At 36.6% G+C, this 27,573-nt stretch overlaps 1 pseudogene; it reads right to left on the bottom strand.

The window, feature by feature from the left end:
* LOC131533878 (NACHT, LRR and PYD domains-containing protein 3-like) overlaps positions 1-19,288 on the bottom strand; it is a 33,009-nt pseudogene extending 13,721 nt beyond the window's left edge.
* Between the last annotated feature and the right edge of the window lie 8,285 nt (positions 19,289-27,573).

The following is a 27,573-nucleotide window of genomic DNA, read 5'->3' as shown; positions in this document are numbered from 1 at the left end:
AATAAAATGGAGTCAGAGTAGAATTTAACTTAAATTTAATAACTTAGTGCACCAAAAACACCGAACAGGCAAGGCACCTTCAGCCACCATTGGATACCTTCCTTGGGCCAATCACGTGAGCCTTACATCTTTTTTTAATATATATATATATATATATATAATCTCAAAAAGCTGTGTAGTTAGCCATGTATAAACGTGATGCCATGGGTGTAAGGATGACTCCCAAGTATCTAAAACCCTGACTAGACAATCGAAAAGATACCTCATTGTCTAACTGAGTGGGCCAATGTCCTGATATCATCATTGCCTCAGATTTACTTTGTATCCAGAAACTAATGCAGTCTCTAAGGCATTCTAAGAGGGCCAAGAGAGATGTAAGAGGGTTTTCAATGAATAATAATACGCCATCTGCCTATAATGATATCTTATGACACTTTCCTCCTTTATCCTTTATCCCCTGTATTCTGGTGTTGCTCCTTATTAATTCCGCTAGTGGCTCGATACTAAGTTAAAATAAGACTGAAGACATTGCATCTGATGAGTTCCCCTACCTAAACTCAGAACAGTGACCATTGACTTGAACTCTTGATGTAGAGTTTTTTATTAAAAAACCTTTACTCATTTAACAAAAGTGTCATGAAATCCCATATAATTAAGAGTCTGTTCCAGAAATACCCAGTCCACGCTATCAAAGGCTTTCTCAGCATCTAACATGAGAAGCATTGAGGGTGTTTTACTGTCTTTTCCAATCTGCTGTAAATTTAAAACTCTTCTTATATTATTTATTGCATATCTTCCATAAATAAATCCAGTCTGATCCGGTTTAATATGTTTTTGAATTCTGAGGCATCAGCATTTACACTGTAACATGATTCATGTTAATCTATTAATGTTTAGACAAGTGTTTATTGTGAAATACTCTGTTTGCAAATATCTGCTCAAACGTAGATGTTTATAATGTGCTTAACTATAATAATTTAGTTTCTCAGACATAAAATGTCATTTTTGTACTGTATGATAATATATACAAAGCCTGTGTGTGTCTATGACTACAAAATCATGTTTTTTGTTCTGAATGGGCAATATTAGTGATTGCTAATTTAGTAATATAGTTACTCCTGATATCAACATGCTCACTGGCAGGGACGGACTGGGAGTAAAAAACAGCCCTGGATTTTCTCCCAAATAGGCCCACCACAACTACAAACAGCCGTTACTATCTCACAATATTACAGCAATCAGTGTATAGCATTTATGGCAATAACATCACAGAACCCACGGTGACCCTGCTGAAAAACACAATAGAAACCATCACAGAAATTTTAATGGTTTCCACTACAAATGCCATTACAAACATTACAAACCATTAACTTTTAATCATTAAAACCATTAAATAATGGTTTCCTGTAGTGTGTTTTGGGACATGTTCCATTAGGATTTAGTGGTTTTAACAATAATAATATTTAACAACAATAATAGGCAACCAATTATCAGCAGAGAACACTAGGGTCCATTATAATTTCTATTAAAACCAATACAATTTCCATTATAACCAATAAAACCATTAAAAATTATATTGATGGTTTCTATTGTTGTTGTTTTTTTCAGCAGGTGATTGAAATAAATGTATTATTATATGAACTTAAATACTTGAAATCTACATAAAAAGAGTAGAAAGCAAAAATGTATATGACATATGTGTGTGTGTGTGTGTGTGTGTGTGTGTGTGTGTGTGTCTTGTTAATCGGAGCAATCACCTTATAGGCTACTTCATTTACTCTATTTTCTAACTCAATATCTCTCAGGTGTAACCCGTTGTAGAATCGCTGCTGTCTCTTTATGAATGAATGGTATATGTGACCCAGGACCACAAAACCAGTCACAAGGGTCTTTTTCTTTTTTTTTTTTAATTGAGATTTATACATCATCTGAATTGAAAGCTGAATAAATCATATTTCCATTGATGTATGGTTTGTTAGGATTTTAGGACAATAATTAAGTCTTTAGCAATGTATATGACTATCAAATATTAAAGTTTTGATATATTTACGGTAGGAAATTTACAAAATATCTTCATGGAACATGATCTTTACTTAATATTCTAATGATTTTTGGCATAAAAGAAAAATGGATCATTTTGACCTATACAATGTATTGTTGGCTATTGTTAGAAATATACCCCAGCGACTAAAGACTGCTTTTGTGCTCCAGGGTCACATATTTATGCCAGACTATGCGGAGTGATAAATAAATAGCAGTGAACGCTCGGACTAGTGTTGTCCTGGGATTTTACTACAGTGCTATAGGCTACACGCTATAGGCTACAAAACTTTGTTGGCATTAGTGGAAGTGCCTTAGCATGGTTCAAATCGTACTTATCTGACCGCCATCAGTTCGTAGCAGTGAATGAAGAGGTATCATATCGATCACAAGTGCAGTATGGAGTACCTCAAGGCTCAGTACTAGGGCCGTTACTTTTCACGCTCTATATGTTACCCTTGGGAGATATTATCAGGAGACATGGTGTTAGCTTTCACTGTTATGCTGATGATACTCAGCTCTATATTTCTTCGCGGCCCGGTGAAACACACCAAATTGAGAAACTAACGGAATGCATAGTCGATATAAAAAACTGGATGACGAGTAATTTTTTACTGCTAAATTCTGAAAAAACAGAGGTGTTAATTATCGGACCAAAAAACCCCACATGTAACCTAGAACATTATCTAACACTTGACGGCTGCTCTGTCAATTCTTCTTCATCAGTCAGGAACCTAGGTGTGCTGTTCGATAGCAATCTGTCATTTGAAAGCCATGTTTCTAGCATCTGTAAAACTGCATTTTTTCATCTCAAAAGCATATCTAAATTGCGACCAATGCTCTCAACGTCAAATGCAGAAATGTTAATTCATGCGTTTATGACCTCAAGGTTAGACTATTGTAATGCTTTATTGGGTGGTTGTTCTGCACGCTTGATCAACAAACTACAGTTAGTCCAAAATGCAGCAGCTAGAGTCCTTACTAGAACCAGGAAATATGACCATATTAGCCCGGTTCTGTCAACACTGCACTGGCTCCCTATCAAGCATCGGATAGATTTTAAAATCTTGTTAATTACTTATAAAGCCCTGAATGGTTTAGCTCCTCAGTACTTGAGCGAGCTCTTATCGCATTATAGTCCTCCACGTCCGCTGCGTTCTCAAAACTCTGGCCGTTTGATAATACCTAGAATATCAAAATCGACTGCGGGCGGCAGATCCTTTTCCTATTTAGCACCCAAACTTTGGAACAGTCTACCTAACACTGTTCGGGAGGCAGACACACTCTGTCAGTTTAAATCTAGATTAAAGACCCATCTCTTTAGCCTGGCTTACACATAACACATTAATACGCTTCTATTATTCAAATCCGTTAAAGGATTGTTAGGCTGCATTAATTAGATGAACCGGAACCGAACACTCCCATAACACACGATGTACTCGTTACATCGTAAGTTGAATGGCATCTGCGCTAATGTTTGTCTGTTTCTTTCCTAGTCTGTTTCTCGGTCCGTGTCCGATCAGATGGTGGGTCGGCGCCGGAGGTGACGTCTGCGGCCCTGATCGTCGGCGGAGACCAGGACGCCGGATGACCCCCAGAGATATATCCCCAGATATATCAACCAAAAATAACAAAATAACTAAAATATAATAAAATACCTAACTACATAATACTACTATTGTTAGAAATTGCAACAAAATTAAAATAGAAATAGAAACTTTTGAACTGCGGGTTTCGTCTGGTCAGAGGAGAACTGGCCCCCCGACTGAGCCTGGTTTCTCCCAAGGTTTTTTTTTTCTCCATTCTGTCACAGAGGGAGTTTTGGTTCCTTGCCGCTGTCGCCTCTGGCTTGCTCAGTTGGGGACACTTAATTTCTAGCGATTATCGCCGATTTGATTGCACAGATACTATTTAAACTAAACTGAGCTAGACAATGACATCTCTGAATTCAATAATGAAATGTCTTTAACTGAAAATTGAGTGTTTAATCTTATCATTATACATTACTGACACTCTATCCTCCAATTTGATACTGTTAAGTGCTTTGACACAATCTGTATTGTAAAAGCGCTATATAAATAAAGGTGACTTGACTACTATTTTTAAGAAATTTTCAATGACAAAATATTTGTCTTTTAAAGATGTTGAATTCAGTATATTTAGACACTGTCTAATATTTGATGGCTGCTCTGTGAATTCTTCATCATCAGTTAGGAACCTAGGTGTGCTATTTGATAGCAATCTTTCCTTTTTCAGCCACGTTTCTAGCATTTGTAAAACTGCATTTTTTCATCTTAAAAATATATCTAAATTGAGACCTATGCTATGGAGTGAATATTGTGCCAAAATTATACAAACAAATGCAGTGTTTTGCAAATAAACACAATCTGTTTGGCAAAGAAAAACTCAACTTTCAAACAAACGCAAAGTGATTTGCAAAAACAAAACTCTGTTTGAGAGAAAATGCAGAGGTATGGACAAATATATGTATTGTGTGTTACAACTGTGAGACTCATTTGCCTTTTTATGAGGAAACTTGGCTTGATTTTCTCACAAATGCAATTGAGCAACTTTCTTTTCCAAAAACAGCAGATGGCGCTGTCGGTCAATTTACACTAGTCTCCCGAGACCCGAAACACCTCTTTACCTTTTCAGACCAATATGAGTGGGGAACAGGTGAGTTTCTGTCTTACTATCTCTATAATTAACCATTTAGGTGTTTTCACAAAGCGACCCATCTACAGTGTCAGTGAAATTCACAACAAGTGGTGTAAAGTTGTTAACTTGATTGATTAGTTCAAAAATCAGTAGTGACATGGCTAAACATTTAGCTAGGCAGTCTTTCTCTATAAAAACTGATCCATTCTGCTAAAATGCAAATGTATTATGGATAGCGACAATATTGTGTACCAAAAATGAAAGCGTTTTGAATTTTATTTTTACGATTTATTGTCATTCTGCTATATATGTTGAGACATAGCCTACAGTGGAGAGAAATGTTGTAATATAAGTTTAAACAAGTAAAACTACACATAGACAACCTACTGAAAGGAGCAGGCTAATCTAATTATACAAATAGGCTACTATAATCAAACTAGTTAAAGTTCAGGTGAGCTTTATTGTGATTCAGCTATATAAATGTAATGAAATATAATCTAAACATTAATATCCCTTATGAAAATTAACCATGGTTTTACTAAATAAATAGCATGGTATTTGTAGTAAAGCTGCCTATATAGAAATGGTAACCTGCAAAGAAGCATGGTTACCACACTTTTACTATTAGTAAAACCAACTTTAATTTTAATATGGGATATCATAGTTTATTATCATATTTATGTCTATATATAGCATAGTTCATATACATGCCTTGTACAACATTTAAAACTAAAAGTGGCCTGTAAGGAGATATTTCATATTTCAACCAATCGGCAGATTTTAGTCTGACAATAGCCTGTTTGGAAAAATCCAACTAAAAATATGTAGCTTTTTATATATGGCCGAGCAACATTTTAACTCATGAAGTTAAGAATAAAAGGCTACTGTCAGGAATTATATTAGTGGCTCTTTAAAATGCAAACGTTCGTCATCTGAGTCACTCCGAGAAGAGTCCTCGCTGTCCAGAGTATGTCTTCAAGCTGTTTATTAAACCACTGTTTATTAAAATGCTGAATTTAGTATTATATCAGCGTGAACTTGATCCTTCTCCCCAATTCACAGGACAAGAGTGACACCAGAACAGAAATATTCAACATTTTGCTTAGCTAAAAAATATGTAATTATTTTAAACAAATAATTGCACAGTGTTACATCATTTAAAAAGTTTTAGATATTGTACTAAATAATGTGATTTGTTTTCTTTTTTTTAAAATTAATAATTAATGACCTCTTGGGTGATATTACTATATCTGATACTAAATTAAATTGTCTAAGCTTTCATTTTTGGTACACAATATTGTCGCTATCCATAATACATTTGCATTTTAGTATTACAAAATATTGTGACACGATATATTGTTATACCCCTGCATTGTTTTGAATGTTGAACAATTGTATCAATATATATGTATATTCTATATCCTGCGATCCAACAGAGGATAAGAGGTACGGAGAATGGATCAGTTTTTATAGAGAAAGACTGCCTAGCTAAATGTTTAGCCATGTCACTACTGGTTTTTTAACTAATCAATCATGTTAACAACTTTACATCACTTGTTGTGAATTTCACTGACACTGCAGTAGGGTCTCTTTGTGAAAACACCTAAATGGTTAATTATAGAGATAGTAAGACAGAAACTCACCTGTTCCCCACTCATATTGGTCTGAAAAGGTAAAGAGGTGTTTCGGGTCTCGGGAGACTAGTGTAAATTGACCGACAGTGCCATCTGCTGTTTTTGGAAAAGAAAGTTGCTCAATTGCATTTGTGAGAAAATCTACCCGCACGCGTGTGAGAAAATCAAGCCGTTTCCTCATAAAAAGGCAAATGAGTTTCACAGTTGTAACACACAATACATATATTTGTCCATACCTCTGCATTTTCTCTCAAATAGAGTTTTGTATTTGCAAATCACTTTGCGTTTGTTTGAAAGTCGGGTTTTTCTTTGCAAAGCAGATTGTGTTTATTTGCAAAACACTGGATTTGTTTGTATAATTTTGGCACAATATTCACTCCATACTATGCTCTCAATGTCAAATGCAGAAATGTTAATTCATGCCTTTATGACCTCAAGGTTAGATTATTGTAATGCTTTATTGGGTGTTCTGCACGCTTAATAAACAAACTACAGCTAGTTCAAAATGCAGCAGCTAGAGTTCTTACTAGAACCAGGAAGTATGACCATATTAGCCCGGTTCTGTCAACACTGCACTGGCTCCCTATCAAACATCGGATAGATTTTTAAATCTTGTTAATTACTTATAAAGCCCTGAATGGCTTAGCTCCTCAGTACTTGAGCGAACTCTTATTGCATTATAGTCCTCCACGTCTGCTGCGTTCTCAAAATTCTGGCCATTTGATACTACCTAGAATATCAAAATCAACTGCGGGCGGAAGATCCTTTTCTTGTTTAGGACCCAAACTCTGGAACAATCTCCCTAACACTGTTCGGGAGGCAGACACACTCTGTCAGTTTAGATCTAGATTAAAGACCCATCTCTTTAACCTGGTTTACACATAACACACGAATACACTTCTAATATTCAAATCCGGATTGTTAGGCTGCATTAATTGGGTCAGCCGGAACCGGGAACACTTCCCATAACACCCGATGTACTTGTTACATCGTAAGAAGAATGGCATCTACGCTAATATTAGTCTGTTTCTTTCTTATTCCGAGGTCATCGTAGCCACCCGATCCAGTCCGTATCCAGATCAGATGGTGGATCAGCACCTAGAGATGACCTCTACAGCCCTGAACGCCAGCGGACATCAGGACAAATAGATGTGCCCCTGAGACTGATCCCCCCCGAAGACCTCATTACCTAGATGGCCATTGGGACAAGACCACGGGAACCAGATGAGTCCTCTGCACAAACTGACTCGGCTGCAGTTGTAATTAAACTGCTGGATTTGTCTGGCCAGAGGAGAACGACACACTATTTCCCCTATTTAATACTGTAAAGCTGCTTTGACACAATTTGCATTGTTAAAAGCACTGTATAAATAATGGCAACTTCACTTGACTATTATTTATCATATGTTTTTATATTTGTTATATTTTTGTAGCATTATTGAATTTTCTCTGAATGTAATACTGTTTTGATCATTTTGCTATTAGCAATGGTTAATATTCACTATTTTTCAAATTGGACTATTTTTCCATAGATTTTTTGGGTTAATGAATACGGTGTCATGCTTCACTCTCAAACTAAATGTGGTAGCATGTTGTTAATCATTTTATGGAAAACAATTTATCTCAGTATATCCAGCTTACAGTTTATCTTCAGTCCGTCAGAAAGCAGCTTCTCTCCTGAATCCTGCAGGTCATTGTTACTCAGGTCCAGCTCTCTCAGACAGGAGTTTGAGGATTGTAAAACTGATGACATACTCTCACAAGACTGAGCAGTGAGATTACATATGGATAACCTGAAAGAGAAAAACAGTAATTGCACACAGAATACATCTTAGCAATGTGATTTTGAATGACTAATGAAAAAAAAAAAATCAATGAAAGTGTTTGAAATCAGACCTCAGGATCTCCAGCTGACAGTTTAGACTCCGCAGTCCATCAGAAAGCAGCTTCACTCCTGAATCCTGCAGGTCATTGTTACTCAGGTCCAGTTCTCTCAGAACAGAGTTTGAGGATTGTAGAGCTGATGACAAACTCTCACAAGACTGAGCAGTGAGATTACAGCCATACAGCCTGTGAAGAGAAAAAAACAACCAGCCATATTAATGTGTTTATCAGGTTTATAATCTGGACTGCATGTTTGTCCTAAATACAACATAAGGATTAAAATGGTAGACATTAAAAATACATTAAAATGGTATTAGTAACAGAAATGAGCACAAATGTCAGGGCATATAAAATAAATCTCCAAGGTTCAAAAAATCCCTCAGGATCAACTCCTGAGTGTTAAGTTTTCAGCAAATCTCATGAACAATTTGATCCAGTTCAACTCACTGACTCAGTGATCTGGTCACAACGGTTCACGTTATCAACACACTGAATCTGTCTTATTGAAATGAGGCAAGTAATATAATATAAGAAATTAATATAAATATGTGCAAAGGATTTGACTGACGAAGCGAAAACAGAGCTACTATAATAAATGCATAAAGAAAGGGAGCATGTTTTAAATTGACATGAAATTGTGACAGAGCTACTATAATAAATGCATAAAGAAAGGGAACATGTTTTAAATTGACATGAAATTGTAAAATGAAACAAACTGTTCAAAAGAATCACTTAAGGAAATTTAGGTATTATTTCATTTCTCATAATTGGAAAAATACATTACAAAATTCCAGGTTTTTCAGGATACTTGGAAACCCTGATTGTTTTCTAATCAGGTTTTTGAGTAGACATTGCCTGCCTTGTGCCCTGAATACATTGAATCACTGATACATTCATTCTACAATATAAATGGGATAATCTGCTAGCTATAGTTATGAAACGCCAATTAATCCTCATATTGTAACAGTGATTCAGTGAATGTCAAACCTCAGTGTGTTCAGCTGACAGTCTGGACTCTTCAGTCCATCAGAAAGCAGCTTTACTCCTGAATCCTGCAGGTGATTGCCACCCAGGTTCAGCTCTGTCAGATGACAGTTTGATGATTGGAGAGCTGAAGATACAGTTTCACAGCATGTTTCATCAAGACCACAGCCGTCAAATCTGCCAAAACAGAAGGTTATGCGAGTTATTTTCTGATGTTCAGTTTTTCTGCAATAACTTATTTTACCCTTCATAATCAGAACAACAAGATCTTTTACATAATATTTAATTCTTTAGTGATGTTAGAATAAAACATTTCATCACACAACAGTCAGTGAAATTACTCACAAGGCTTTTCTGCAGCATCTCATAGCTGGAATGAGTCTCTTGTAGTCTGATTGTTTTGAAGTGAACCTCTTTGGGTTGAACTCATCCAGCACCTTCTCTGACATCAGCAGTATGTAGGTCAGCACGGTGCACATTGAAGATGAAAGGTCTCTTCCTGGATGTACATTTGAACTGAGGTATCGCTGGATTTCCTTATATAATGAATGATCATTGAGTTCAAGTAAGCAGTAGAATAGGTTGACTGAAGCTTCATCTGAGATTTTCTTGTTTTGCACTTGTTTAATGTATTGAGTTGTTTGTGTGATGCTCTCTGTGGTTTCTTCAATGTGTTTGATCAGACCTTTGAGCAGGTTTTGACTGGATTTCAGTGTAATGCCCATCAGAAACCGCAGGAACAGGTCAAGATGTCCTCTCTTACTCTTCATGGCTTTATCAACAGCCTTCTGCAGTAGCTCATGTAATGTGATATTTTCTGTGGGCTTATCAAAGAAAAACTGAAGCTCCTGCATGTTCTTGTTCAGGTAACAGAGGAACACATGCACTGCAGCGAGGAACTCTTGAACACTCAGATGCACAAAGCAGAAGACCTTCTTCTCATGAAGTCCATATTCCATCTTAAACATCTCAGTGATCATTCCTGTGAACTCTTCACTCTTCAATCCTGTGAAGTTTTCACTCACATCAATAGCACATGCTTCCAGATCTTCCTCATAGAACACAATGTTTTCCTGCTTCAGCTGTTCAAACGCTAGCTTGGCTAGCTTCAAAATCATCTCTCTATTTGAACGTAAGAGCTTTGTACGTTGTCTTTCTGTCTTTTCATCATACTTCTGGTTCTTCATGTTCATCTGTATCAGCAGGAAGTGGATGTACATTTCAGTGAGTGTTGTGCTGATGTTGTCTTCACTGTTCTTGATGAGAATATTCTGAAGTACTGTGGCTGTGATCCAGCAGAACACAGGAATGTGGCACATGATGTAGAGACTACAAGACGTCTTAATGTGTGAGATGATTCCGTCAGCCAGGGTCTTATCTGTGATTCTCTTTCTGAAGTACTCCTCCTTCTGTTGGTCAGTGAATCCTCGCACCTCAGTGAACAAACCCACATACTCAGAATCAATCAATCTGATTGGCTGCCACCCCTGATCGTGATGTCACCCAGACCAGAGCTGATGGAAGCAGAGTCCCTTTGACCAGACTTGTGAAGAGCACATCTACAGATGATTTTTCCTCAACATTGTTCAGTGTTTCTCTTTTAAATTTCAAAGACAAGCGACTCTCATCAAGTCCATCAAAAATAAATGCTAGATTGCATTCCTTAAATAACTGTTTTCTCCAGGCCCTCCAGTTCAGCATAAAATTTCCGCAGAAACTCATGGAGATTGAACTCTCTGTCTTTAATGCAGTTAATCTCTCTGAATGGAAGCAGGAATGCACCGTGTATATCCTGATTGGCTTCACCTTCTGCCCAGTCCAGGATGAACTTTGGCACAGAGACCGTTTTTCCAATGCCAGCGACTCCCTTGGTCAGCACAATCTTTTCACTTGATTTGTTTTCCCTTAATAATGTAAATATATCATTGCATTTGATTGGTTTGTCCTGTGTTTGTTTGTTCTTGTTGAAAGCATCATCAATCTTCAGAATCTCATGTTCCTGATTGACATCTTTCATATCTCCCTCTGTGATGAAGAGCTCTGTGTAAACAGCCCGGAGATCTGCTTCTTTTTCTTTTTTGCACTCAAAAATACACTCTGCTTTATTCCTCATGTTGGATTTGTGAGTTTCCAAGAATTTTTTCAGAATCAAATCTGCTGTTATAAAAGATGACTGAGTTAACAAAACAGAAAAAAAAAAAAAAACAGATTTCTTTTTTTAAGAAACATGACAAAGCTTTTACATCAGCATGATCTCTTCAGAATTCATTCAACATATTGTAATTAAACGACTTTTGAAAGTAACACCAAAGACTTTAAATATACAAAGATGATGTACAGTACATATAATACTTGAATGGGAGAAAGTGCAAGGCACAATATGGTGGAATAGTCCTGCTTCTAAATAAAAGAGCCAGTTGTTAATTGGGAAAGTCATTGTGTCACTGCAGCTGCATTAAGAATCTCTGGTTGCTATAGAAACTAGGGATGGGAAGATTCCCCGATTCGCTTGGTGCATCGGCAAAAAAAGTTTAAAAAGTGTGCATCGGATACAAGTTGGCATTTGTATCGCGATGCATCGTTTCTAACATATTTGTATCGGTCTAAAACAATTTATTTATATATAATTGCTAGTGGATACGCTACACTTTTATTGTTTAGAAAGTGACCAATAATCTGTGACCAATATGTTATATGTAGATTGATTTCTCCTCTCGAAACTGTGTCTCAAGCGCGTTCTCTCATCACCGCTGCACGTGCATATGATGAATCACAACAACACTGCGGAGACCCGAGGAAAAACTGGGATTAAAGTCCAAAACCTGACTTGAAATAACCTAACAAATCAATCGGGCTGTCACGAATCTGGTCTATGAACTTCTGTTCACTCACCACCAGAGGTCACTCGCTCACCACATTGACTCTTGCACTACACTAACTGTTGGATGTCACCCTCAGACTACAATTCCCATCATCCAATGCACTGACTACACACACACAGCTGATTGCACTGATCACACAGCTGAGTCCCATCACACACTTTACTTAAGCCATGGACTTCCTCAGTCAGATCGCTGAGTATTGTTCTAGCATTTAGCACTCCCCTAGTGTTAGCTGCTTTACCTAGCCATTCTGTGTTTTTGTTTAATCTCCAGTATTGTTCTGCGTTTATCACTCATCAAGTGATAGCTGCTTTATTGAGTCTAGTCTCCTGTTCTAGTTAGTCTTGTCAGTTCGTGTTGCCTTTTTTCCTGTTCCCTTATTCCTGCCTGTGTATCTTGGATTAACCCTTGTCTCGCCGTTCGGACTCTGTTTGTACCTCATTTGGATTATTGCTCATGTGATTGGACTACCCCTCTTCTCAAGCCCTTTGGATATTATTCGCCAATCGTAGACCCATGCTTGCCCTAGGATTACTCTTTGTCTTGCCTGTGTTTTACCTGTTTGCCATTGTTTGAATCCTGCCTTTTTGTGACCACGTTTTGGAATAAAGCTTGCATATGGATCCGCAAGCTTCCTCTGTTCACTCTGTTACACAGGCTAAAACTGTTATAAACGACAATGTAAGTTCACACAATCTCACTAATTTGTGCACGCTTATTCTTAAGCAGCCCTTAATGTCGATCATGGATCAAATCCACTATGGTAAACAGCGAATATATTTGTGCTGTTTAATGCATTTGAGACGCTGTGTTTTCCTCCGTGCATAACTGACATGTCACAAGTATAATTTTCATCTGTAAATGTTGGAAAGTCATGCAAATATATCCATTTTGCTGTCAGGAGTGGGGTCTTGGCGAGGCATACGCGAGTGGACGAGCGCTGCTGTGCGCTAAACAGATGGAGCGCAATAATTCTGAGTCAAATATGCATTTTATGATAGCAGTGACTGTAAAGGGACTATTGTAATGGGTAAATAAAATGTAAGCTGATACAGTCATAATTACTAAACTCACATGAGTTAATGTGTGTTTCTTAAAGCAATTAAAATGTAGTTTAAATTTAGTGATTTTAACTTTTAGTTTTAGTGATTGTTATGTTATAAAACCAGAGAGAAATGCTGCATGGCTATGATTGTATGTGAGAGAGTCAGTGGTAATATCATTGCATTCCTATTGGTCAGTGACTACATTTACATGGACATCAATACTCCGATTTTAATACGATTAAGACAATACTCTGATTAAGAGTCTACCATGTAAACAGAGATTTTTGATTACCTTAATCCGGCTAAAGTCATAATCAAAGTAAACAGAAATCGAATTAAGACATGGAGTATTCTTATTTTAGTCACATTATTGAAGTGCAATACAGACATGTAAATACCTTAATCACACTATTACAGTCGTGTAGGACTTTTTGCCGCATTTTGCGACAGGATATACACACAGCAGTGGTCAACTGTACAAATACCCAGCCAACAAACTTATGTGGGGCCCAGATGGGTGGCACCTGGGCTATCTAGTTGGGCCCCAGCCAGTTTTTTCCTCAGTTTCCATGAGGGCCCCACATGGGTCAGCCCAGATGAAACAATGAAATGAACTCTGCCCAGTATGCATACTACAGAGTGCTAAAAATAAGACTGAAGCAGCACTGCAGTTCATTAGATTATTAAGTGATTAAACGAGTACTGATTAGGCATTATTGACGAACACCTGCTTAAGAAAAAAGTGACGAGCAGAAACACAACAACTACTATTGACTTCCAGCCACAGCCTGCAAAACAACTGAAGATAAAAGACATTAAATCTCTGAAGATCTCAGCAGAGGAGGATTAAACAACTCCACAAACAGCATTACTAGCGTCATTATTACTAACCAGACTGACGTTATTTCTGTCAGACTTCTACAAAAGTTTTTGAGAATTACAGAGGAACAGATGTTGGTTTTATTGAAAAGTATATTTGTCACCATTATGTAGAATAGCATTTGTTATAGTTGGGTGGTTGGCCCTTAAAGTTTTAACTTTAGTTTTTCTCTGGTTGCTTTAACTGTGTTTGCTATGGCAAAACAAGTAAGAAAAAACTGTGATGATGAAGATATAATCATCAAGTAATGGCCTGATTCTAGAGACTGATTTCTAATGGTACAGGTGATGTGATAATAACTTCACATTAATAACACTTGACATGTGAGTGTACATGTATACATTCAACAATGCATATATCTTTCACAAAATGCTTTGAGCTCCTGCTCACAAACACACAGACATCAAGAATCAGTGTATGAATCTCAACAACGGTGACATGATTCATTCTGCAATGCATTCTGGGTGCAGCACACAAAAGTCAACCATGGCTCCCAGCATGCATTACAGCATGAATTGCGTCACCGTTATTGAGATTCGTACACTGATTCTTGATGTCTGTGTGTCTGAAAGAACTGACAGTTAAAAACCCAAATTCAGAATTTCAAATCTGGTGTTTTTTTTTCCCCTTAGGGTTAGTAATGTGAAAATGTAATTTGTTGATCATAACAAGCCACTTCCAAACAGTGATGAGCTCTACGAGAAAGACTGCTTTATAACGTTAAAATCTATACAACCATCAATGAACAACCATTATCAGCTGATAACCTTTGAGTCTAGCTGTCTTTGCACACAACATGTTTTCTAAAAACATGTGGCAAAGAAAACAAGCATATAGAGGAGCATAAGAGTCAAGAGCTCTATTAAAGCAAACGTTATTCACCATAATGGTAACTTCAAACCAAACTCTTACTTTCAATAACACATCAACATCTGAACCTCTGTATTTCTCAATAAGAGTTTCTCCAGACAATCTGACAGAAATAACGTCAGTCTGGTTAGTAATAATGACGCTAGTAATGCTGTTTGTGGAGTTGTTTAATCTTCCTCTGCTGAGATCTTCAGAGATTTAATGTCTTTTATCTTCAGTTGTTTTGCAGGCTGTGGCTGGAAGTCAATAGTAGTTGTTGTGTTTCTGCTCGTCTCTTTTTTCTTAAGCAGGTGTTTGTCACTAATGCTCAATCAGTACTATATTAATCACTTAATTATCTAATGAACTGCTTCAGTCTTAATGTGCTGTTTTTTAGCAATCTGTAGTATGCATACTGAGCAGAGTTCATTTCATTGTTTCATCTGGGCTGACCCATGTGGGGCCCATATGGAAACTGAGGACAAAACTGGCTGGGGCCCAGTTAGAGAGCCCAGGAGCCACCCATCTGGGCCCCACATAAGTGTGCTGGCTGGGTAATTAACTGCACTTGAAGCTTTCATAAAATTAAAAATGAAACACCCAAAACTGTATATGGTATCATCACGAAGACAAACTATGTTTATATGTGAAATTCTGGAGGAGACGTCAAATGGCATTGCGTGTTGACGCTATTAATCGATCTATGTACTATAACATGTAAAACGGGAACATGAAAGGATTATTCTAAAAGCAACTCATGTAAACACCGTAATCATAATATTGTCTTATTCAGAATAAGGTAAATAATTAGATTGCTGATGTCCATGTAAACGTAGTCATTGTTAGAGGAGCTCAGCTTAGCCTGACAGTTTGCCTGCCCTGAATCAGGTTAGCTTTCCAGCATAAGTAGCCACAGTTTGTTTAATTTGCTTTATGGAATCAAATCATTCGACAGTGAGTCAGACTAACTGAAATATAAGCCTGGCCTATTTGGTAAACTTGTTTTATGAAACAAGCCTCGAGGCGTTAGAAGTCAGAAGACACATAAGTTAATTTATGATTTGCTGTCTGCCTGAACCAAAGAAATAAAAGCGATCATATTTTTCCCATTGCATCGAATCGCATTGTGTTGAATCGAATCGTATTGATTCGCACTGCATCGTAACAGGGGTCAATCGTATCGCATCGCATCGCTAGCTGCTTCATATGTATCTTCAATGTAGCGTATCGTTGGCTATGCATCGAGATGCGTATCGCATCGCATCAGTTATGGAGATGCACATCCCTAATAGAAACAGTCAGCATCCTGAGATGTGCTCTTAGGACCGTGTGTGTGCAATGACTGGTCTAACCTGAAAAATAAGCTTCTTTTTAACACTATTTGAGCAGCATAAGAAACTAATCTCATGAGACACTTGTTGTCAGGTTTCATTGTTGATTTCAAATGTAATCATAAGCATGGTGAATAGCTTTGGAGAATTAGATATTCCTCATTCAGAGACATAAGAGCTGTACTTTCATGACTGGAATAGTTGAACGAGAGGCGTTTCAAAGATGGCCGCTGAGTGAAATAACTTGACTTAAATGAATTGGTAATACATTCCTGAAGTTTTCAATTTAATTCACAAAATGTTTCATAAATATATTACTCTGGTGGATTTAAGCTTTCAAATCAAGTCACCCAGGCATATTTACTTTTTTCAATGTGTAATTTGTAAACTCCGTACAGAGGACAGTGCTTCAGGAACAGCTGGCAGTGAACGCACTGTTTCTGTGTATATAAGGTATACTGGCGCGGTCAGTGCTGGTCACATACGGTGGTTGGCTGAAGTTTCTGGCTGTTGAGGAGGTCAATCTGGTTATATCTGGTGATAAAGTACATCACTCCTCACATTTCACCTCTGTTCTAATATTAATAATGCTCCCAAACCTGATCTGCCCAACATTATGAACAACACCATTGCATGACAGTGTTTAGGTCACTGCCACTGATATTCTTACTCTAACTGTGATTTATACAGTGAAAATTGTGAAAAAAGTTTTGAATACGACTGATAAGACCTTGTTTTTCGGTGTGTTTCTCTGCCGTCTCTGAGAGTTTTTGTGGCTCTGTGAGAAGAGAGAAAAATTACAGTGAGTAGAAAAGTAAAAAAGAACTAAAAAAATGTGTGACAAAATATACAGATACATGAAAGAAAATACTGTAAAGCATATCTGCCTATGAACAATATTACCATAAATGAACTGAGATATTTAGAGGTGTCTCACAGTCCTCCCTGTTATTCTCCTCCTGAGTGTATCATGAGTCACCATTCACTTCCCTTATGTTCAGTCACCATAGAGAACGCGTGAGTGAAGAAATGTCACACAGCCTCCTTTGTATTTTTATAAGGAGTTATATTTCAAGTGATGTATGTTTCTTTTCCTTTTTTTCCTACCTGCTGCATTATCGTTTTTCTTTGTTCAAGGTTATATTAAAGGACTATTTGTCTTCATCTTCTTTGTGTGTGAGTTTATCTTACATGAACTTTAACAGGAATAGGGTTCACAAACACTCAGCTTTATTTTACTGACTGCTAATAAGCAGTGTGTCTCAGTCAGCAGTAGGGCTGAACGATTTTGGAAAATAATCGAATTGCAATTATTTTTTTTTTTTACCAATATTGCGATTTAATATGCAATTTTTTTTTAAAGCTTTTTAAATCATTGTATAGTATGACCAACACAATATCAGATAGATTAAACATAAATGTTCTTTTCTGTAGGCCAGGCCTATATGTTACGATGAAATTAGGTGATGCATGAATTAATATGAATGACATTATTTAACAACTACAATCACAGTAGTATATTGACTGATTTGTTGAACTTCCAGCCTTGTAAGCATGTAATAATTATGACAACATAAAGCACTGACAAATAAGCCTAGTGTAAACATTATTATGAAAGTCAGTAACAAATCACACAAACTAAAGTAGATTGCAGAAATATAAAAACAAATCTGTGGCTTTACCACACTCAGTATTTAGGTAATTAATTCAAAGTCACTGTAATAAACATATGTAAACATGTGGATTGCACTTTTTAAACACTGTCTGTTAACTTTAGACAGACTTTAAATAAATAAATAAGAATATACCGTATTGTCCCGAATATAAGACGACCCTGATTATAAGACGATCCCCCTTTTTCCAAATGTACCAAATCTTGTTTTTTTTTTTGTTGTTTTTTTCTCTCTGTAAAACACATTTTTTCTTAAATTATTTTCAAATTGCATATTTTTCCTATTTTAATTTTTGTTTTGAAAGTATGGTAAATACTGGTAAAATGTACCAACAATGACATTGAAAAATATACACTTTTTGATATACCATAAAAATAACAGGTAGCCCATCTGAATTATATCACATTTAGGCTATCCATCTCATAGTAGCCTACTAAAATTTTATTAACAGTAGAAGTGAAATCTTATTGTAGTCTTCAAATCTGGGTACTGTCATGTTTTAAAATCACTTACAGAGGAAGTTTGTTCCCATCAGGCTAACATGACAGTCACGACTCCTGCCGCTGTAAGCTTTTCTTTTTCTTTTGATCTTTACAACACACATTACATTACATATTTCATGGCACACTCGTTTTATGCGTTTTTGGCGCCACCTATTGTTGTGGGTGTATTACTGACATGTCAAAGTCTAGACCCCGAATATAAGACGACCAAGTTTTTTCAGATGTATTTCCAAGAAAAAAACATTGTCTTATATTCGGGTCAATACGGTATATCTCATCATGTTTTCAACACATGAGCTCAGTGAAATGTTCTATGATTGGGTGTTAATATTCTGTTCAGTAATTGGTTAAAGCCGACGTGGCTGCCGCTGCCTCTTACAAAAAGATAAAATATTTTTATCTTTGACGGCGTCTGCTGCGAAGCGGCATGATTTTGGGTGCACGAGCACCACTTGCGCTCCACCTCTGCGCCGACAGCGAAACCGCCTGCGGTTTGCCGCTTTCCGCATGTCTCCCATTGAAAATGAACTAGACATTCGCGACTGCCACATCCCATGTGAAAAAGTCTTAATATTAATATATTATGCTTTCTCTCGCCGTACTTTGATGTCATTCACCGATCGATCTTCAAGTCGAACACACCTCTTTACTCTCGCGTGTCATGTGACAGTGTAATCGCAGCCTCTGCAGTTGAAAAATCACGTTTTTTCATATTGCGATATTATCGTAAATGCAATTAATCGTTCAGCCCTAGTCAGCAGTTATAGTGACAGTACCGTGTCCTGCAGTGCTGTAGTTGAAGGTCACTGATGTGAAGGTGTTTCCAGTGAGTACAGGAGCATTTACAGTCGCTCCCGTCTGAGCGTTCAGATTAACACTGACTCCAGTCTGAACATCACTGCTCATCTGGACTGGAATACAGACAGAGACATTCACTACATTTCCTGAATGACAATTACCAGGAGAAAAAAAATACACTTGAATGCACAAAAAAAAAATTGAATACCAGCAAGTACATTTGTAGTACACACTTATTTTTTGTGCTAAATAAAATGGTAAAAGTTATACAAAAAGTTATATAAATACACTAATTAAAAGTATATTTCTACTTCAGTAGTACTTCAGTTAAATTGCAAAAGTATACTAAATATCACTGAGATTTAAATTGATTTTTAGTGCATTGATATAAAGTATACTACTGCAAAAATATACAGAGGACTTTTATTAGTGTATTTCTTAAAAGTGAGCTTTGAATCATTTAAAAATTAGTTCAATGTTAGTACATTTTATATAGTTATCCTAAGTTTAAATTAAATTGATTTTATTTAAAATATACTGATAATTTAAGTTATAAGTACATTTTCCCAACTGTGCTACTTAAGTACACTTAATATAAATAAACTAATTATCATTAACACTTAAACTGATTTTAAATGTAGTCAGATAAAGTGTTTTATAATTGCATTGCTTAAAAGTGTGCTGCAATCACTTTACATACAATTTTAGTGGATTTATATATATATATATATATATATACACACACTATCACTAAGTTCTATTTGGATTTTCATGAAAAATACAGTATAAATGCATTACTTAATTAAAACTCTGTAGGCTACTGTGCTTAGGCTACTGTAATTGCACTAATTGTCACGGTTCGCAGGTTCGCTGTCTCTCTCTCTGTCTCTCTCTGTGCGCATGTGCGGAGTGTTCGGGAGGCGAGTGAGTGACTGAGCGGCGTGTTTGAGTGAGTTTCAAACTTTTTCCTCTTTCCTCTTTTTAGATTAAGGTACATATTGGTAAAGTTTATTGAAACTGTGGCAGTTTTCTAATATTTATTTGCTGACTTTGTCGGCGAAAGAGAGTAGCAATGGGATCGAATTCTGATGGCTTTGCGTCCTTGACTGCACGCCACGGGTGCAAGTGTTTATCAGATGAGACCGTGTCAGTGGAAAATTGTTTAATTGCTGTTAGTAATGCAGTTGGTGCACAAAATATTTTGTCTGCATCGAGAATGAACAAGGCAGTTGTTATTTTTTTGAGGGAAACCTCTATGGTTAATGATTTGGTTGAACATGGTTTTTCAGTGAAAGATGTATTTGTCCCAGTTTTTCCACTGTCTAATCCCTCGAAAAAGGTTGTTCTCTCCAATGTTCCTCCATTTATCTCAAATGATACACTTGAGCGCATGCTTGTGCATTATGGCAAATTAATGGGACTGATCAAAATGATACCGCTTGGGTTAAAAAAAACTGAATTAAAGCATATCATGTCATTTAGACTTCAAACATACATGATTTTGAATACTGAATTTCAAAATCTGGAGGTTGCTGTAAAACTGACGTTGAATGGGAAGGATTATACGATCTTTATCGCTGTTGATTCAATTAAATGTTTTAATTGCGGGAAACAGGGCCATGTAAAACAATCGTGTCCTTTAAATATGGAGGCTGAAAAAGAGAAGGAATGTAATTCTGTAGTAGAACAGGGAGGCCTAAATACTGCTGTGGATAATAATGGTGCAAAAAGTATTGGTAATGAACAGCCAGCTGAAACTGCTGTATTACCTAATAGTGGAGAGGGCTCTAATGTGATTGAACAAGAGATTGTAGTTACAGACAGTGCTTCTGTTATTGGTACACATGGACAAAAGTGTGAAAGGTGATGAGGAGCTAAATGTTGCTGGGGTAGTTGGTGGTTCAAAAGATCTAGAAAAGCAAAATGAGCTTGAAAACTTGCAAGTACAAGGCAGCAGCCTGGTGCAGTGTGATATAGATCTGTTGTCACAGAGAACTGATGATTTATCTGAGAATGACTCTGAATGTGAATGTCCAGATACTGGAGAAGAGCATGATCACAAGGAATTCACAAGGAAATTCTGCGGGGAATTATTTGACTTCCCATTTAAAATCTCCGTTTTATACAGTTAAGCAGTTAAATGATTTTCTGGACGCTACTAAGAATCAGAGAAAACCCAATCTGGAAAAATATTTTCCTGATTTGGAACTTTTTGTTGAGTCTGGTGCTATTGTAATGCGAAAGGTGACTTTAGAAAAACTGGATAGACCAAAACGCTATAGGCTAAAAAAAACTTGTTAGTACAGTTAGAAAAAGTTTAAATTCGCGTTTGAAAAAGTATTGATTCTATGGAAAGTGTTAAAAAGCGAATGTGTTGGGTTGTTTTTTACCCCATTGTAATTATTGCCATGACCTTTTTTAATATTGGGTCTTTAAATATGAATGGCTGTCGTAGTACAGTAAAAAGAAATGATCTTTTTAATTATTTAATTCTTAAAAAGGCTGATGTGATTTTACTTCAAGAAACACACACGGATTTGCAGAATCAGTCACAGTGGTTTAGCGATTGGAAGGGTAATGTGCTTTTGAGTCATGGCACAAATGTTAGCACAGGGGTTGCAATTTTGTTTTCACCCCGGGTTAGAGGTTTTTTAAAGAGTTTTGAGATAGTACCAGGAAGAATTTTACTTTAGGTGGTGCAATTTTGTCTCTGTTTAATGTATGTGCTCCAAATGATGGCTGAGAGCGTATTATTTTTTTTTAACCTTAAACCAGCAATTGGATCGGAATCATAATGAACCACATCCTTCTTCAGCTAACGCACTTAAAAAAATAGTTGATTATTATAATCTTGTTGATTTGTGGAGAGACACGTTTCCTGGGCTTAGACAGTATACTTGGATGAAAGTGAACTCAAATAATATGTCAGGAGCCAGGCTTGATCGTTTTTATACTGAAGCATGTAATAGGGGAAGATTTTTTAGAAATTCTATTTCACTTACTTTTCTCTCAGACCATCATTACATTTCAATGGCGATTTCTGTTGAGTCCACAAAATCGTATAAACCACTCTGGCACTTCGATAATAGGTAACTTCAGGATCACTGCTTGATTCACTCTTTTCACCTTTTTTGGAATGCTTGGAGAGAGGAGAGAGCAAATTTCCCATCTTTAAGTCAATGGTGGGATGTGGGCAAGGTGCAGATAAAAAATTTTGCCAGCAGTTTACTGCACATAGCAGGGGTGCCCTGCTAGAGAAAATGAAAGCTCTTGAACAAGAGATCCTTGGACAAAGCAGTTATAGTACTACAGGTTTCATTTCCACTGACTCCTTCGACAGGAATAAATTTCTTCTACGCAGCTTGGCGGAAGAACAAGGCAAAACTGCCCTTTTAAGGGCAAAGTTCACTCGTTTAAATTAAAAAGATACCAAGAGTGCATAAACATCTTCATCAGCCGAAACTCCCAGATAGAAGAGTATTAACAGCACAAATGAAAATGCTTTTGCTGTTTCCTTTTATGAAGATTTATACTGTGCAGGGCCATGTAATGAAGTAGAATCTGACGAACTTCTTATGGAGTGACTTACTACAATTATCAATGAAGGACAAGAAGGATCTTGAGAGCCTTTTGACAATGGCTGAACTTTCGAGAGCTGTCCAGGAGTTGAATCCTGGAAAGTCACCTGGGACGGCCTTTCAGCTGAGTTTTATAGGGCTCTTTGGAACTTAATTGGTCAGGACTTTCATGATGTTTTGGTGGAAAGTATTGAAAGAGAGACTCTTCCTTTAAGTTGTCGGAGAGCAGTTTTAACCTTGATCCCCAAAAAAGGAGACAATGGGGTCGACAAACGCATATATGCGTTTTGTGGCATAATCTCCTGATAACGCCGAAAAGAACTTAAATTACACTTTCAGTTTTGATCGTACAGATAAGAGCAATACATCAATCGAATCTGTAAAGGGTCTACTTTTATTTGTATACACTCATAACAACAACTAAACTTTGCGCTTTTGAAGAATAAAGAAAACAAACAGGGTGCGCTCTCTGTCTTCTCCGTCTCTGCGAACTGCTTTTAGAAACGCGTCAGCAATAACTCAGCAAATACTCAGCACACAGACATGGGAGTTATATCTACAGAAAGCTTGAAGTGTCTACTTTAAAATGAAGCAAGAAAACAAACATTCTGTGATGAAGTAATCCATATGAAACCAACACGATGTTCAGTCTTTCCCATCTGACTCATTATCTCTAATGTGATCCTGCGGCTCGCGCCGTTCATATGTAAATATCCACGTGGGACATGCGCACATGCAAACGCCCAACACAATCAAAGAGCATTCATCACGACTACTGTTCGTTTCTGGAAGAAGACGTGCTGATTAAAGGCAAGATTTCTCTTGAAAGAAGAACACGATTTCATCCAGTAGAGGAGATCAATCTGATGAGTAAGTAATGTTTCTTTTTTGCATTAGTTAACGTGTTATTGTGACATAAACTTGAACACATTTACTAACAGTTAGTTGGGTTTTCCCCAAACTACAACATGATGAATCCTACGCGTCTAAGAATGTTTAGACCATGTTTATTATTAATACTCTGTTCACAAATATATTTTAATAGCTATTAAAATATTTTAATATTTTAATTAGTTTCTCAGACATAAAATATCATTTTTTTATAGTACAAAGTAGGCTACATCCTTTTATAGTACAAGGCATGCTTGAGTCTATGGCTGCAGAGTCATATCATAGGCTACTATAAAATCATACATACTAGGCTATCATAGTTGGGTTTTTCCCAAACCATAATCCCGGACTACAATGTTTGAAATAGTGTAAAACATTTTGAATATGATATGCAATTCAATGTATTTAAATTTCTTATGGCGCAATGATGTTTTCATGCTCTATATAAAACAATAAAAGTAATATGAGTGTACACTGTAACATGATGAATGCTACGAGTCTAAGTATGTTTAGAACATGTTTATTGTTTGTTAATAGCCTACTCTGTTCAGAAATAGATTCTAATAACGTGCTAAACAATAATGATTAATTTCTCAGATATAAAATGTATTTTCTTATATATATATATATATATATATATATATATATATATATATATATATATATATATATATATATATATATATATATATGTATATATACACATATACGTATATACATATACACAGATGCTCTTGATATTAACATGCTCACAAATGTTTTTTTGTTTTTTTTTGGGTTGTTTGTATTTTATTGAATCTGCACCACAAATGAATCCTGATGACTTTCTTCAAACTGTTTTCCTCTGAGAGCACTGTACCAACATCAAATGTTCAACTACACTGATATTCTATGGTGAAACAAACTCCTTGACTACTGTTTATGTTTTTTTCTTCTTGAATCCATGGAAAGAAGCAGAAACACTTAAATAAAACACGTAAATATCAGGTATGATTGACTTGTTTCACTTGTTGGACAGCATCTGTTGCAGGAATGACACACTACCAGTTCAAACTTTTTGAACAGTAAGATTTTTAATGTTTTTGTAAAGAATTATTTTTTGCTCACCAAGCCTTTATGTCCAAAATACATAAAGTATTTGCTAAAGCAGTAATATTGTGAAATATTTTTACTATTTAAAATAACTGCTTTCTATTTGAATATATTTTAAAATATAATTTATTCCTGTGATCAAAGCTACATTTTCAGCATCATTACTACTCCAAGTGTAACAATATACACTATACCATTCAAAAGCTTGGAGTCAGTATATATAGAAATTAAAACTTTTATTTAGCACACAAGTGATGATAAAGACATTTTCATGTTACAAACGATGCTGTTCTTCTGAACTTTCTATTCATCAAAAAAACCTGCAAAACCTCAGCTCTTTTCAAAATAATAATAATTATAATAACTGTTTTTTGAGCAGCAAATCAGAATATTAAAATGATTTCTGAAGGATCATTTGACTGGAGTAATGATGCTAAAAAGTCAGCTTTGATAGTCAGCTTTGATTGTTCCAAATAAACTGTTTAACTGCACTTGCAAGTGAATCTCAAGTTATTTTGTGTGATAGCTAAATATATTCTTAATAATCTACTAACAAAAAAATATATAAATTTATTTTGTCCTCATATTCTTTCTTGTAACTCTTCCCTCTCAGTCACATACCTGCCTGAATGGCTCATTATGAAGATCTTTATGCAGCTCATTGTGCGGGCCTTTGTCTTCTCAGGTGTGAATATGAAGGGTGTCGAGACAAGTCACAGTCAAGTCAAGTCACCTTTATTTATATAGCGCTTTTACAATACAGATTGTGTCAAAGCACTTAACAGTATCGAATTGGAGGATAGAGTGTCAGTAATGTATAATGATAAGATTAAACACTCAATTTTCAGTTAAAGGCATTTCATTATTGAATTCAGAGATGTCACTGTCTAGCTCAGTTTAGTTTAAATAGTATCTGTGCAATCAAATCGGCGATAATCGCTAGAAATTAAGTGTCCCCAACTGAGCAAGCCAGAGGCGACAGCGGCAAGGAACCAAAACTCCCTCTGTGACAGAATGGAGAAAAAAAAACCTTGGGAGAAACCAGGCTCAGTCGGAGGGCCAGTTCTCCTCTGACCAGACGAAACCCGCAGTTCAAAAGTTTATATTTCTATTTTAATTTTGTTGCAATTTCTAACAATAGTAGTATTATGTAGTTAGGTATTTTATTATATTTTAGTTATTTTGTTATTTTGGTTGATATATCTGGGGATATGTCTCTGGGGGTCGTCTGGGTGTCCTGGTCTCCGCTGACGATCAGGGCTGTAGACATCATCTCTTGGTGCTGATCCACTATCTGATCGGATACGGACTGAGAAACAGACTAGGAAAGAAACAGACAAATATTAGCGTAGATGCCATTCTACTTACGATGTAACGAGTACATCGTGTGTTATGGGGAGTGTTCCCGGTTCCGGTTCATCTAATTAATGCAGCCTAACAATCCTTTAACGGATTTGAATAATAGAAGCGTATTAATGTGTTATGTGTAAGCCAGGCTAAAGAGATGGGTCTTTAATCTAGATTTAAACTGACAGAGTGTGTCTGCCTCCCGAACAGTGTTAGGTAGACTGTTCCAGAGTTTGGGTGCTAAATAGGAAAAGGATCTGCCGCCCGCAGTCGATTTTGATATTCTAGGTATTATCAAATGGCCGGAGTTTTGAGAACGCAGCGGACGTGGAGGACTATAATGCGATAAGAGCTCGCTCAAGTACTGAGGAGCTAAACCATTCAGGGCTTTATAAGTAATTAACAAGATTTTAAAATCTATCCGATGCTTGATAGGGAGCCAGTGCAGTGTTGACAGAACCGGGCTAATATGGTCATATTTCCTGGTTCTAGTAAGGACTCTAGCTGCTGCATTTTGGACCAACTGTAGTTTGTTGATCAAGCGTGCAGAACAACCACCCAATAAAGCATTACAATAGTCTAACCTTGAGGTCATAAACGCATGAATTAACATTTCTGCATTTGACGTTGAGAGCATTGGTCGCAATTTGGATATGCTTTTGAGATGGAAAAAATGCTGTTTTACAGATGCTAGAAACATGGCTTTCAAATGACAGATTGCTATCGCACAGCACACCTAGGTTCATGACTGATGAAGAAGAATTGACAGAGCAGCCGTCAAGTGTTAGATAATGTTCTAGGTTATTACATGTGGGGGTTTTAGGTCCGATAATTAACACCTCTGTTTTTTCAGAATTTAGCAGTAAAAAATTACTCGTCATCCAGTTTTTTATATCGACTATGCATTCCGTTAGTTTCTCAATTTGGTGTGTTTCACCGGGCCGCGAAGAAATATAGAGCTGAGTATCATCAGCATAACAGTGAAAGCTAACACCATGTCTCCTGATAATATCTCCCAAGGGTAACATATAGAGCGTGAAAAGTAACGGCCCTAGTACTGAGCCTTGAGGTACTCCAAACTGCACTTGTGATCGATATGATACCTCTTTATTCACTGCTACGAACTGATGGCGGTCAGATAAGTACAATTTGAACCATGCTAAGGCACTTCCACTAATGCCAACAAAGTTTTCTAGTCTATTCAAAAGAATGTTGTGGTCGATAGTGTCGAGCATGGCGCTAAGATCCAGTAGAACTAATAAAGAGATACAACCACGATCAGATGATAGAAGCAGGTCATTTGTAACTCTAATGAGAGCAGTCTCAGTACTATGATACGATCTAAATCCTGACTGGAATTCCTCACAGATATCATTTTCTCTAGGAAGGAATATAATTGTGAGGATACTACCTTTCTAGTATCTTTGACAGAAAAGGAGATTTGAGATGGGTCTGTAATTAACTAGATCTTTGGGGTCAAGTTGTGTTTTTTTAATGAGAGGC

Source organism: Onychostoma macrolepis, chromosome 25 (assembly GCF_012432095.1).
Source record: "Onychostoma macrolepis isolate SWU-2019 chromosome 25, ASM1243209v1, whole genome shotgun sequence".
NCBI classification, from domain to species: Eukaryota; Metazoa; Chordata; class Actinopteri; order Cypriniformes; family Cyprinidae; genus Onychostoma; species Onychostoma macrolepis.
The sequence above is the reverse complement of the archived record's forward strand: the minus strand, read 5'-3'. Positions and strand labels throughout refer to the sequence as shown.